The sequence below is a fragment of the Dermacentor variabilis genome, chromosome 8 (assembly GCF_050947875.1).
Source record: "Dermacentor variabilis isolate Ectoservices chromosome 8, ASM5094787v1, whole genome shotgun sequence".
NCBI classification, from domain to species: Eukaryota; Metazoa; Arthropoda; class Arachnida; order Ixodida; family Ixodidae; genus Dermacentor; species Dermacentor variabilis.
In genome coordinates, this window is record NC_134575.1 from 126862288 (window position 1) to 126878372 (window position 16085).

Below are 16085 nucleotides of genomic sequence, written 5' to 3' on the forward strand. Positions count from 1 at the left end.
TTCTCTCTGACATAATATTTGCATTTAACTTGAATCAACTTGTCCACACACCTACTCGCATTCAAGGGTCCTCCAGCTCGATACTCGATTTGGTTTTCGTTAGGGATTATTTTTCATTCACACCAATAGACGCTTAAATATTAGAAGGTTTGTCAGACCATAAGCTTGTGTTGTGTACTCTGCCTTTCCCTGTTTCTATGGCTGTCAAAAAAGATATTTCGTCAATATTAGCATTTGGAAAGGCAAATGACGCAGCCATTATAACATATCTTGTTCATGAATACGCCGATTTTCTTGAACTGTGTATGGCTCATCCGTTAACCATTGATCGGGTATGGGCATGTTTTAAGGTTAATGTCAGGCAGTGCATTGACAATTTCATTGCCACTTTAACAAAATCCACAAAGAAAAAGAATGCATGAATAACACGAGATGCTGTTCACCTTAAGAGTAAAATCAAAAGACTCAGAAAATCAAATAAAATACGCCCGATTCCCAACTACCTTACTCGCCTTCACTCCCTTACTAGCCTATCAAAAAGTACAATTAGGACTGCTAAACTGACTTTTTGTAATGGTTTCATTACACTTACTTACTTCATTACACTTAATGGTTTCATTAAATCAGCACCCAGCAAATTCTGGAGATACCTAAATTCCCAACGCACAAACAGCAAGACAAAATATACCGAAGGAATTGACGCTGACACCTTTAACACTCACTTTCAGTCAGTGTTCACACATGACAACGACTGCTCTGACCTTGCCCTCGAATTCGAATGTAAGACCACGCTAATATCCGAGGCGGGAGGGCTCATGATGCTGGTAAACATGGATGATAAGAAATGTGATGGACCAGATGGAATCCTGAACAAATTTCTCAAGCGGTATGCCGAGCCTGTAAGTAAATACGTCTGCCTGATATATCAAAAATCACTCAATGTGTGTAGACTTCCTGCTGAGTGGAAACTAGCGAACATAATTCAGGTGCCTAAATCTGGCAATGTTTTATCGGCAGCTAATTATCGACCAATATCGCTGACATGTACATGCTTCTAATTACTGGAGCACATCATTTGGAAATTTATGACAAATTTTGTCGAAGTCAACAACATACTCCACAGAAGCCAACATGGATTTTGTAGTGGCTTGTCAACCGCTACGCAACTACTAGAAATTATGCACAATTTTGCACAAAGCCTCGACAATCAGTCGCAAATCCATGCCCTATCTATCTATCGAAGGCTTTTGACCAAGTCTCTCATACTAAACTCCACTTTAAAATTAAAACGATATTTGGCGATGGACCACTGGTACGATGGATTTATAATTACGTCTCTGGTCGTTATCAGTTTGTGCAGTACGACCATCATGCCTCCAAGTTAGTACCTGTTCTTTCAGGAGTACCTCAAGGTGCAGTTTTCATTTCATTTCATTTCATTTTTATTCCTTAAAGACCCCGTAACGGGGTATTACATAAGGGGTGGGTTATACAGAAATAAGCAGAAACCATGTGTTAATCTGTGGGGAAAGGTGATTGGTGACGCTTGCTATGAAGGTGGATGGACAAGGGATGACAGCGGTGTCGCCCGGAAGGCCATTCCAGTCAGCAGCTGTACGAGGAAAAAATGACGTAGAAAAGGTAACAGTGCGTGCACGTGGGCGCGCGACTTGAAGAGGATGACCAGTGCGACTAGATATGCGTGTTGGTGGAGCATTGTATGGCGGGATACCCAGCGAGCTATGAAAAAGTTTATAGAATAAAGAAAGACTCGCGATATGGCGGCGACATGAGAGAAGGGGTAAACTAGATACTAATTTTAGTGATGACACGCTCACATTATAAGAATACGAACGATGAATGAATCTAGTGGCACGGTTTTGAAGTGACTCAAGGGCGTCTTGAATATAAGCTTGCCGCGGGTTCCAAATTGGTGAAGCATATTCCAATTTGGTTCGCACGAGAGCTTTATAAGCTAACAATTTTACGTTCTTAGTTGCGTTATGTAGATGACGTCGCAAAAATCCAAGTGTTTTATTTCCGGATGATATGACGTTAGTGACGTGCAAAACCCAAGCAAGGTCATGGCAGAAAGCAGGCACGTACCCAAGGGGGGGCCGGGGGGGCCCGGCCCTCCCCCCGAAATTAAGCGGCATACCCCCCGCCCCCCCGCCCACGCCACCAATCCTCACACACATTCCTAAGCGCCGTCAAATCAATGTTGAGATTTCACAGCTATTTCGCGGTCAACATTTTCCTGTCTTTTTAACTCCTTTTGGATGGCGGTAGTTATCGGCATCTCTTGGGGTGTGGATGCCAGTTTTCTCACAGATTCGGCGCCAGCGCGATTAACTCGAGATGCGTTCAGCAGTCACCACATATTCAACGGCCACGCGCATTGCAGTTGCTTCGTTAGTTCAACCTTTTTTGTTTAGACGGATCCAGGGACCAGGAAAGAGATTCCGTTCGTAGTCAGCTGGCCTGTAAGCGCGAGAAACAAGTTGCGGCCTGACAAAACGCCAGTTGCGTTTAAGTTGTCCTTTTGCTTCATTATTTCCTCGAGTATTGGCTCGCCGCGACGGTGGCAGATCCTCTGAACCATATACCCGCGATATGGGTTAGATAAGGTAAAAAATAAAACAATGCGAAATAGCGCCTATCAACAAACCCTGCAACAACCCTTAAGAGGAAGCTTTAGCTCGGGCCCAACTCCGATGTGGCCTATTCAAACGGATGTAAAACGCAAAAACGCGTTTCTGAGGTAACCCCTGGACCGATTTTAATGAAATTTGTTGCATTAGAGAGAGAAGGCAAATTCTAGTGACTGCTGGACGCGGAATTTTGATTTATGGGGTGAATTTTGTGAAATGCTTTTCAGAAATTCTAAAAGAATAGACGCACGACGTTTATGAATTAGAACTTCTGCATCAGAAAGAGATTCCACGGTTCTGTAAACGGCATCCATTAGATCATTCAAAGCGGACAAACTCGATACGTCAATTTATATATTAGGTTGGTTTCTTACATTGTGTAGAAGGGTTCTGCAAAAGCTGTATTTCTATATTACTGATCTTTTTTAGATTCATGTGTAACATATCGATGTTGTCCCCTTTAGATGAAAGATCAGGTGCAATTCACAGAATTGTCATATTTTTTTTCCTTGCTGAATTAGAGAGTTGTAAACGTGATAGTTTGAGTTTCTGAAAATTTTTGCTACTGTGCCAATTTTTCAGTTTTGCTGGTTTCCAAGTATTGGAAACCAGCATTCACTAGATTTTTAATTTCTCTTTTAAATGGAACAAACCTCGTGAAATTTGGTGCAGTGGTTGCCAAGAAATACGAATTCTCCTTTTACATGTGTTTAGATAGGAGCACCCGAGCTAAGGTTTCCTCTTAAAACCATAAGCAATATGACTGTCACCCGTTACCTCGTCTGGTTTTTCCCTAATTGTACAGAACTTTTCGTGCAAACTTGGCAACTGGAAACAAGAGCCGCAAGGAGTTGAGAAGTTAAGCGACCTACTAAGGGAGAGAGCCAAGGCAACAGCGAAACAGGAAGAAAAAGCGAATATTAACAAATTTAACCGTTGTTTATGAAAATCTTTATGGATAAACATCTTTTTATTTAAATAGGAAGTAGAGAAAACGCCGCCGGAAGTGGAGAACAATTCCGTGTGTTTTGAATGACGCCTGTGCAGTTATCAGTCGAGCCGCCTGACCTAGCCACTTCTCTGATGTGCTTATGTAAATGTGTTTTTGTAACCTCCCGCGGTGGGCTCAATACGTATACAACCGCAGCGTTCTGCGCTCTACACGGTTGTACGGGACTGGCGGCCACGCATTGTTACGTAACTTGTTAAATAACAATACGAGTCGGTTGTGGCACTTGGTAGATATATAAACGAGGGATCCAAAAGAACTGTGATTGTTCGACAAATGTATATTCCTCTATAATTCTTCCAGAGCTAATTAAAAAAACGCTGTTTTAATCCGATACAACTCAAGTCTGCACTGAAGCCCTGCACACGTCATCATAACCGTCAGCCACTGTTCCTCCGCGAGGCTGCAAATAATTCGTACTTGAAATATTGCCTGTTACCCAAATCAGGCGGTAACCACAAAAATAAATTTATTAGCGCGTAAATTTACACATTTTCCTTCGCCTATTATGGTGGAATGACGAATGCCGAATTCTTTATTGAACTGAAATAAAATCCTTGCTTCGCTGCAATTACGCAGTATATTCTCAAGTTGCACTGCCGTTGGCAGTGAAATTTCATGAGTAAAACGGGCTCAGTAGGGAAGTGTGCCGCACGCTTTTGAATATTTAATTAATTATGGAGTTTTACGGGGGCCGAAACCATGAGGCATGTCGTAGTGGGAGACTCCGGCAATTCATACTACTTGAGGTTTTTTAACGTGCATCTAAATCTAAGTACATGCGCGTTTTCGCATTTCGCCCCAATTGAAAATGCGGCCACCGTGGCCGGGATTCGATCCCGCGATCTCGTTCTTCGCAGCCCAACATCATAGCCACTAAGCAACCATGACAGGTAGACTTTTGAAGAGTGAAATGCTAAAACTCCATACACATTGTCCATGTCTGTTGCACACCTCACTGCTACCGTCGATGAAAAGGCTCAAGAACAGCAGACGCTCTGGAGGTATCAAGTACGACGCCATTTTGAAAAGGCCTCATGACGACGACTTTGTTTCTTTCTGTGATTGGCTGGCAGAGTAACACAACCCCGCGTGGGCCGTGTGCCTTGCTTGTCAACTGCTGTTTTTTTTTTAAAGTTGTATGCTACCATAGAAATCTTTATGTTACACTTTCGCCTTTCTTTATTGTTCTTGGCAATGTTCTTCCTGCGCTTCTTTCCTGCGCGAGTTCATTTGATGTGGTTTCTTGCTTGCCTAGTAAAGGAGAGGTGTATCTCACAGGCGTACCTGTGAGATACACCTTATTTCATTTCTCTTTTGCGGGTTTACGCGTCTTTACAGCGAACGGCGGGCGTTAATAACATTTGTACTAGTAAAGGTACCCCCCTCCCTCATTTGCATAGAAAAGCTACCTTGGGTTGGGGCACACCCCGAAAAAAAATTCTGGGTACGTGCCTGGAAAGTGACTCCCTCCGACTCCCAGAAAGTTAAACGATTGAACTGCTTCGACAGGAACGCTGCTAATCGCATATGAAAAAAACTAGTGGAAAGCGGCGGCGGTTGAAAGATAAGGTTTTGCATTTGTGAGGGTTAAGTTCCATTAGCCAATCATCGCACCATTGCTTTACATAGTTAAGACCACTTTGAAGGGTTAATTGATCAGAGGCGTTGGCAACAGTGCGATAAATAACACAGTCATCGGCAAACATTCGGATATTACAAGATACATGCGTTGGTAGGTCGTTAATGTATATAAGGAATAAAAGCGGGCCAACTACGGACCCTTGCGGAACCCCTGATGTTACTGGAAGGGAAGCAGAGGTAGTATTGTTCACAAAAACAGCCTGAGAGCGGTTATTTAGAAATTCAACGAAGCAATTTATGATGTCGCGGTGAAGATTTACCAGTGAAAGTTTGAGCAGAAGGCGCTTATGGGGTACTTTGTCAAACGCTTTCGCGAAGTCCAGAAAAGTGGCGTCAGTCTGAAAATTGCAATCTAAGTTTGCATGTAAGTCGGGCGCAAACATGGCCAGTTGAGTTTCGCACGAAAAACCTCTGCGAAATATATGCTGCGCAGGATTCAAGAAGTTATTCGAATCGAGAAAGTCCATGATATGTGTGTAAATGACATGCTCCATGATTTTGCACTGGATACTGGTTAAAGAAATGGGTCGGTAGTTTAGCAGTGATTCTCTGATACCTGACTTGAAGACTGGAATGACCTTTCCGTATTTCCAATCGGCAGGAAGATGGCCCGTGGAAAGTGACTGTGAGTACAGTAAACACAAAAATGATGCACAAATGTTTTAAGTGTTCCATAGAAATTTTGAGTTAATGTTATCGATCCCGGCTGATGAAGATAGTTTAAGTTTGTCAATTATGGCAGAAATTCCAGATGCGACAAAGAAAATTGGCGGCATAACAGTTCCGTAGACATTGGATTGTACAGGTGATGCCATGTCGGTTTCTTTACTAAATACGGATGAAAAGGCGGTGTTGAACATATTAGCACATTCAAAGTCGGTGGCCACTTCACCCGATTCTTTCGTAAGAGCGATAGTGGATGCGTGGTTTGGGTTTATAATCTGCCAGAATTTTCTTGGATTGGTAGTCAGTATTTTCGGCAAGTCATCGTGGAAAAAAGAATGCTTAGCGTTGCGAATTGCCGTTAGGTATGCTTTTTCAGCTGTATAATATTTCAGCGAAGCGTTTTCATTATCCCGCAGCTTGGCGGAGCGGAAGAGGCGTTTTTTCTGTTTTCTAGTCTTATAAGTGCTTTAGTAAACCATGGTTTTCGAGAGTAGGCACGAAAACTAAATTTAGGGATGAATTTGTCGAAGTTTTTGCCCCGCTGTTGTTTCTACTTTTTCTTAACGACATATCAAATGGAACTGATGTAAAAATGCGCCTATTCGCGGATGTCTGCGTGTTATACTAAGAAATAAAAGACTCTAATGAGCGGGAAAAACTTAACAACGCTCTAGAAAAATTACAGCTTGGTGTAATAAATGGCAGATGGTAATTAATTTCGAAATAACGGTCTCTATGTCAATTACAAGGAAAAAGTGTAGATTAGATTATGTATACTCTTGCAATAACGTGAATATCAGTAGTGTGAGTGAATCTCGGTACTGGGGTGTAGTCATCAGTTGTGACTTAAACTCGACTACGCATGTTCAAAGCATAGCTAGCAAAGCAATAAACAAGTTATTTTTTTCTTAAAAGGGCCCTTCGTCATTCTACATCTGATACAAAACTTCTACCTTACGTCATCTTATCCGTCCGGTCTTAGGATACGCTAACATAGCTTGGTTCCCCCATACTAAAAAGAACGTTAAAACACTCCACATGGTTCAAAGCAAAGCCGTGCGCTTTATCTTCAACTGCTATGGACGCATGCATTCACCCACAGATCTTTTACGCACGGCTGGGCTTCACACGTTGTCTAGGCGTGCTAAATTACACCATCTAAAGTTTTTTTTTTTTACTGCTTAATAATGAATTAAAGATGTCTCCCACAGATTTTGTTCGTATAAACACTACAAGACTAACGCGTAACAAGCATGCACTCACCCTTGAAGAATATTCCTTTCACAGTGTTTCTTTCCGATATTCTTTTTTTCCACAAGTTTTCCACAAGTTAGAATCGCTTGCGTCCATCAGTCACGGCCCAGTGCACCATAGACAAATTTATTACCCTCGCTGAGAGCTCTGCTTACATTCCTCGCAGCATAACCTTGTTTATAATCTTATATTACAGTGTTGACCTCAGTGTAATTATTGTATTCAAGTGCCATCCTCAGTTTTATTTATTATTGTCACGTGTATTGCATGTTTCGCCCTTATTTTCTACGCTTGAAAAATATATATGTGAGCACTGAAACTGTATGTGTATGTTTTGCCCTTTCCTGTAAAAATCCCAAGAAAGGATTGACAGTATACCAAAATTATTAAAAGTACATTATATATATATATATATATATATATATATATATATATATATATGTGTGTGTGTGTGTGTGTGTGTGTGTGTGTGGGTGTGTGTTACTTCGGTTGTGCATCGGTTGTTATATTAATGGAAACATCCATTTTGAATATGTGAGAGTGTTAACTATTCCAGGATGGTTTGTTCATTATTCATCCCATGGAATAGGCGGGGTCGGGATGGTCGAAAATCTACTGCAGTCCAATCAGTTATGAACTAAAATTCCTTGCTTCATTCGCGTTACTGTATTTGACACGCACAAAGAATAACGTAAGCAGGAGAGCGCCACGGGAGTCTAAAGTGGCATAGGCAATATTGAAAAAATATACCGTGCTTATGAGATCCGCCGACAAAAATATGATATTTAACACTCCGATCGGGAAACAAGGCATATATTGAAAAGGCCTGCCGACTTGCTATACAGACCACTAGATAGCGACGTCAAAGAACTGCGAATGATTTAATCAGCTTTAGCATTTGGAATAATTTTTTTCGCGCTTTGAACCATTCATAGCAATTGTTTGGTCGAAGATTTGAAATGAAGTTTGCAATTACAGTAGCACGTATATTACTTTTTGACGTGACATGCATCTATAACTCACGTACGCAGCTAAACAAATAAATTTCACTCCTGTGACGTTTTCATTATGAACTTGTCAGAGTTTATTGACAGGGATATTTTTATTGCCTTTCAGTGGACCGTCTGATTATGTTCCTTCATTTGGAGGACGCAAAGCCTGGACAAGTTCCCGTTTTCATTTATTGCAAAAATGTCACTCATACAGCGCTCCTGACTTCTGTCGATTAGGTACTGTCGGCGTCAAATGAAAGTTGAACAGCGGAGCGCGTGGCCCAAGCATAAGTGAAGATATAGTGCGCGCCTTGCAGTCATCACCATTGACAAGCGCGCACATCCGATTTGGCCGCACTGCGCGATCCCCCTCTAGTGAGATAATTTCGCTTCTGTCCTGGTTCTTACATTTGAAAGGAAGGAAATAAAAAATAAAAACGAAGCTAAAATATTGCAGTTTACGGCGAGTCTTGTCGCACAGATCGCCGAAGCCACAAGTGCTGTCAGCGCGAATAGCGGTGCGCGTGGTGCAGTTTGCACCGTCATCGCAAGGTAGATTCGCCCGCGCGGTGCGGGCGATGACGGTGCAAACTGCACCGTCAAGGTCGCGTGCAGTTGGTAGAAGCGTATCCAGTGCAGAAATCCAGGAACCAGGCGAAAGACGGGCCCGGTCCCCGACAAAACGGAAAGCCCACTCCACCACTTCAGGTCATCAGTTCGAAAGTCACCGACATAGAAGTTCCGTCAACGGAGCCCCCGACTCAGGACCAAGATGGTGATGACGGGTATATACACATGAACAGACAATGCGTATTTGTTAATGCGTACAGTATATATATATATATATATATATATATATATATATATATATATATATATATATATATGCGTCGGACAGATCACGGTGACGGCAAAAAATTCTGTGGTGTGTCCATACTAATGGTATATGTAGGCATACAAATATTTATTTCAGTATTCAACTTGTCGGTAGCAAGATACTACACCACGGTTAAATCTTAGCGTTGGAGCTTCCTGTAAAGATATTCCCGTTACTGCTATACGATTACGACGTTGTTAGTTGGCACAGTTGTTCCATATTTGGGAGCACGTCATCGTCGTAGCCCAACCTTTTAAACACTTCAGTCTAAAAACAAAGAGATTTCCGGACACTGTTTTGATGGAGTAACTGCTTGTCGCATATTTCACTTTCTTTTAGAGAGTTGATCAACCCTCTTTGAGAGAGAGTAGGTCAACTCCTCCCGACAGAGTTTTGTTACCCCACCACAAGGGAGTGCTAGTACTCTTCTGTAGCGTGCTAATATTCTCCTCACGGGGACAATAGTACTGCCCCAGACAGAGTGCTTCTACTCTTCCAAACCGAGTACTTCTACTCCTCCAATTCGAGTGTTTCTACTCCTTCAGAACAGAGTGCATGGTGCAGCACAGAGGACATGGTGCAAATCAACATCAAGACAGTCAAGGTCATGGCAATATTTGAAAGTCTTAGCATTTAGCCTTCTTACTGAAATGCATGCGAAACATCTAAATAACAGCAACAGTGAACTGCAAAACTAACTTCAATTTTTAGATTTAAACGAAAAAGAAATAACCGACAGTTCATCCTCGTTCGGCATCAACCTTAATATACTCCCCGCTAATAAATAGAATATTGGTCATTGTCAGATGTCACTAGTCTGGTGTGTCGCAAACACCACTTGTGACGCATCCTAAGCAGGTGCCCAGTGTGCGCCCGCGCCATCTCTGGTTGTGCCACTGCTCAAGCCATAATTTGAGGATCATATCTGCAAACATGGTGCTTAGAATGGATGAAAATGTGGTCCTCCAGTTCAATGAATATTACTGGGTGTGCCTATAAAAAAGGACAACAAGGCTTGTTATGGTAAGCTTACCCACATTTCAATAACAACAAGAAATTTCACTGCGGCCTGCATCTCAGCTTACTAATAGACATGAACATATTTTCATTTATGAGGTGCGCAATAGAGTTCATTTTTGACAGACTATACTACTGCTGCAGTTTGAAATCTAGCATTTTGCATTCCTGAAGGCACGTAAAAGTTGCGGTTACACCGCAGTTATTAGTTCATTAGACCAACTTTGTTTTGTGTACGACAAACGACTGGTAACACGGAATTAAAGGAAGGTTTTATTTTCATACTTTATTTATCTACAAAAATATTAAAGGGATATATACATTTTGATCTGCATTGCAGTAGCAAGATGAACACATTATGCTTGTAACCACCAGAGGAAGGGTGATTTAGCTGTTCATATGACATAACTCTGAAACGCCAACTCAAGTTAGCAAATGCACAGGCATGTCCAAAACAATAGAGGCATACAAAGCGCCCCTCTCATTGTAATTCAACACAGCAGCCGTTGTATTTAATGCCGATGCATAACTCGCTGCTTGATAATTCACCGAGTTCGTAGAAATAAGCACCCATTCAGATTTGCACCTTGCTCTAAAACCGCAACAGGAGACATTAAGTCAGACATACAATCACACCATATTTATACAAGAGGAAAAACACTTCAGTCTTAGGGCTAAACACCATGAGTGCAATTTAGTGCGCGACGGCGATGAGCGACGGCTTTGATCCAAAAAAAGGCCGTCGGTTCAACAGATCGCTCGGTTCTGGAAATCTAGAAATCGTCGCTCGTCTCCCAGAAGTGCAGTGAGCCACCAGCCAATAGCGCGAAGCCGGAACTGGATGTACATCGGTCAAATATTACCGATTGTCGTGCAGAACGAGCAAACGATTTTATTTTTATACGTGCAAGATAAGAATCTGCTACAAGATATTTGGAAATATTCTGCTACTTTTTACAGTAAAATACATCAACTTAAGTTACTAAAGCACGCGTCACACTAGTTTCTACGCGTGTAATCAGCCCTCATACCGACAACATCGGGGAGGCGTCGCTCAAATTCGTCGCTCGCACGGAGTACGGCTTGTAGGCGACAATCGAACGCTGTCGCGCGCAAGATGGCTTATGTAAGGTTCATACTTTATGCAGCTTAAAAAATGGATTCCTCCTGCATTTTCAGTAAGTTCAAGATAACGCGCCCAATTGAGGTCTTGCTGCATGCAGCTGAAAGCCTGCGGCAAAGTTTCTATCTAGCACTGGCGCTGCACGTAACATCAGTGGTCGCAGATTACCCATGGGCGAGACACCGCCAAGCATACCACCAGCAAAGCATGCCACCAGCAAAATGACCCCTTCTGTTATGTGACTCCTTATTTCAACAGCGTTCCGTACACAGTAGACTGCCAAACTGAATGAATTCGAACTCACAAGACGCACGCTAAGCACGCTCCGCATAGACTCGAAATCATGGGCTGGTGAAGAAACCATTTTAAGCGTCCTCTCGCCTCAGGTATAATTGAACATACCATGGTTCTGGCAGCGTTTGCGATTTTCAAAGCTCTTACGGGCAACGGCAAAGTGATAAAATCACATGCAGTTATCGCGACGACCGGCTTTTTTGATTGACATCGAGAGACACAGCGCGCTTGCCTAGTCCGTTGTCAATCGCGTCGGCTAAACGCCGCGACGACTTCCTGGCGATAGCATGTAATATACGCAGAACGTGCACCTAAGAATTCACTTACCGTGGAGGAGACAGACCGGTGCGAGATCTCCTGCTGTAGTGACCTCCGGCACACAATACGAAGAAATGTACACCTATTGTACACATATGCAAAGAGCTCTCTGTACAAATTCCGAACGCAGCCATATGTGGCTTGGGGAGAAGCTCACTTCTAGTTTTATTCCCCCATATTACAAAAGGAGTTTATACAAAATTGTCTTTCTTTTAGTTGATTATGCTTATCCTCGATGTATTTTGCACATTTAGGTATAAAATAATTTTTTTTTGTATTTATATGTGCGGTCAAAAAAGGGTTAAACACGTAAAGTGATTCCAATGAATTTGAATGCATAACTTTAGCGACTCTTGTCCGAATGTGTTGATCATACCACAATCTTTGTGAGACCACAAAACAGGAACTAGGTAGCATGAAAACCGCTCAGCAGTACCAAGGAAGAACCTTTAGCACTTATACAATACTGCAGAATACATTTTATCTACGCTGTAGCTGTGCTGTCTGTTTATTATTTGGTCTTGATCCTACTACGGGGAAATAACTCTGCTTTGCAAGTGCATTGCAGTACTTTAATACTTTAACTGCTTGCTGTAAAAGGAAAGTGCCAGTACAGTATTACGTAAGGATCATGTGTTATGAGGCAGACGCTAGACGTAGTATGTCACACCACTGAGTTGCCGGTGGCCATTATAATTCGCTGTTTTGTGTGACGTTCTTAAATTGACAGAACATAGTGGGCATTCTTTGATCAATAAAGAATACTACATAATTCTGGGGCCCTTATTTGGAACCTTGTCTCATCTCTGTGACGCGCAACCCACACTTGCTGTTACTGAGATGGAGTGACTACTTGCAAAGCAGCAGCGTAGTCCTGTTAATGATGCTGTCATTCACACTTACGCATATTGCTTAGTAGGCACTAGCTCAGTGCTATTCCCCCATAGAATTACAGCTTGCATTTGATTCATGTATAATAGAAACATTCTGCACATTAATGTGAAAATGTGACATTGGAGGGCATTATCCTATAAGTTCACAGCAGTGAGCCCCATTATTGGGAGACAGCAAAGTGAAGCCATGTACATTCTCACCTTAACTACTGCAGTTTAGTTATGGGCCATATTGACCAAAACAAACATAAATAAACTTCTCGTATTACAAAAGAAAATTGTTCGAATAATCGCGAATGTTGATAATACAACTACCTCCAAGTATGCTTTTCAAGCACATAACATTTTCCGCGTCAATCATTTGTATAACTTTAAGTTACAACATTTTATTTTTTCACGGCATCCACTGCCATATATTATTCTACTCTGGCTTCTCTTGACATCCGTCGTGCTAACATACACAGAAGAACTATTAACACATGAAATATAGAATGTTTTCGCGCGAATTATTAATTACAAATGTTGTCCTATAACCTTCCCCATGTTCTAAACACGTATAAACATACAAAAGGATATACCAAAGCTTAGCTGCAGAAATATTTTGTTGAAATGTGATTTTATGTCTTCGCTAGTAGGTGCGTCATGTTCCCTTGGTTATTACTATTATTATTTCTGAACATATGTACGACCATTTCTGCGTTTCGATGTTATTGTTCAAATTTTGTTCAAAGATTATTAGACTCTCTATGCATAAATGGTCCATGTTCCTCTTTATTGAATGTGATCGGTCTATGTGTGTCTGTTGAAGATTTCCCGTACCACTCGTGTGCTATTGCTTGTAGGGGTTGTGTGGACGCAGTCAAGCTAGGCAGGCAGCTTTTAGCGAGGAAAACCTCCAGTTGAACCTGGAAAATAAACTTATACATACATACTTATACTAATTTAAGTGTGTTCTGCCTGCTGTTTATCCACATGTGTGGGCTTGCGATATACCCTGATGGCAAGGCCACTTGTGATTCGTTCTAAGAGAACATCAACGGATGCAGTGTAGCTATTCTCAGGCTCATCTCTTCCTGTCCTGCTTTAAGCTGAATGCTCTGCTTATAAGAACTAAGTGTTCCTTGTAATAACTATATGTGCTCTTGCTGAAGGTTACTGTGATGTGTGCACATTTTATTCAATGAAATTTTTACAAAGTTTCAACAGTAGGGCTGTTCTCTCAGATCTTAACCGGAGCAGGCAGAATTTGAGGCAAACATAGAGGCAGTGCTAGTGGAAACAATTAGGAGGTGAGACAACAGTCGTTTTTGCAAATTGGATGAAAGGATGGCCAAGAAGTTGCACTTTTGAAACATTATGAGATGTACTTATTATGCTGGCAGTACGGGAAAATTGAACTGGCGCTATTTACCGTGCCCTGTTTTGCATTTATCTGGGCTTTGGGCATATTTCTTTTCTTCCATTCACATCGATGCTGTATGATTTCTTTGATTTGGTGAGATTGTAAATTTGTCGTTTAATATTAATATAGAAATTTATTTATTCTGTCCACGTATGCCTCCATGGCATATTGAAATAAATGAGCCCTTTGTCGTGGCAAAGAATTAAATCATCGTTCAAAAGCCTGAAATCCTACATTACCTGATAAGCTGGGAAATATTGCAGCTGTTTAGTATGCCTTGTAAACTGAAGCGTAGTGTTTGTCAAGATTGGCCATTGATTCCAATTAAGCAAATCAGACTGCTGTCTTCTGTTATTGCCAGGTATAGTGCATTGATGCACTAGAGGTAAACACCATGATAGCAGTAAAACTTCTGCTTTTGGTGTTTTACTCACTGTTGTGGTATGTGCTCAGTGTTCTTCTAGTTGTTTATAATATTGCAGTTTATCATAACTTATAATGGTGGCTGAATAACTAGCCGTTTGTTGCACATCCAAACTAAAATCTGTTATGTTGTGAGCTTCCATCTTAGCGTGAGTCTATTGACTACCCAGGCAGAGGTCACTGCAGTTGCTGCAAAGGGTCTGGTTAAGTACCAGGAGGTAGTTTCACGAATTCTTGCGATGGTCATCACGTACGCCACCATTGTTAGTCTTCAGATGACTACCCTACGAAGGGTCATTGTTGCCATATGAAAGGGGTTCCGCTGACTACCAAGGGGTACTTGCATGGACCACTAAAATAGTCGCATCAACTCCTGCTTTGGGAGTAATACATACACCTCAGTAGTTCTGTGCGGGAGAGTCACCGGTACTGTGAGGGAGTCGCCGGTACTGTAGTTCCAAGAGGGTTACCATCCAAAGGTCATCATATGTGCGACGAGCAGATAAACCTCGAAAAGAGTCAAATGAGACTACCTTTTTTAAGAGTGACAGTACAAGTTAAAAATTTCTATGGGAAAAGTTATTATATTTCTCGCTCATATCTATTTTTCTTGCGTATTTCTTCAGGGACCACCTTAGTATGTTAGCAAGGTCTAAACTTTGGCTAAATAGCATTTTTGGCAAAGCCAGGCTTTTATGTTGGTGCGTGTATGCAGAACACCAGCAAAAGTAAAATTTTAGAAGATAATATGTCTTAGGGACAGACTATAAAACTGTAAACTCTCTCACCAGAGCAGGATTGGCCACCCTGGTGCAGTACTGGGCCACAACCTCCTATATGAATACAACAATCAAACCCCGGCCCTCAGTCTCCAGCAGCCGCGAAGCAACTGACCACGGCGGCGGTCAGATCTGTGACGCAGCAGAGGGTGCTAAGAATACCTGGCTCCGGACAGGCCGCCATTGGAATCTAACCCTGGCAACGTTTAACGTTAGAACGCTATCTAGCGAGGCGAGTCTAGCAGTGTTATTGGAGGAATTAGAGGGTAGTAAATGGGATATAATAGGGCTCAGTGAGGTTAGGAGGACAAAAGAAGCATATACAGTGCTAAAAAGCGGGCATCTACTGTGTTACCGGGGCTTAGCAGAGAGACGAGAACTAGGAGTCGAATTCCTCATTAATAAGGAAATAGCTGGTAACATACAGGAATTCTACAGCATTAACGAGAGGGTGGCAGGTCTTGTTGTGAAGCTTAATAAGAGGTACAAATTGAGGGTGGTACAAGTCTATGCCCCTACATGCAGTCATGATGACCAGGAAGTCGAAAGCTTTTATGAAGACGTGGAATCGGCGATGGGTAAAGTCAAAACAAAATACACTATACTGATGCGCGACTTCAATGCCAGGGTAGGCAAGAAGCAGGCTGGAGACAAGTCAGTGGGGGAATATGGCATAGGCTCTAGGAATAGCAGAGGAGAATTATTAGTAGAGTTTGCAGAACAGAATAATATGCGGATAATGA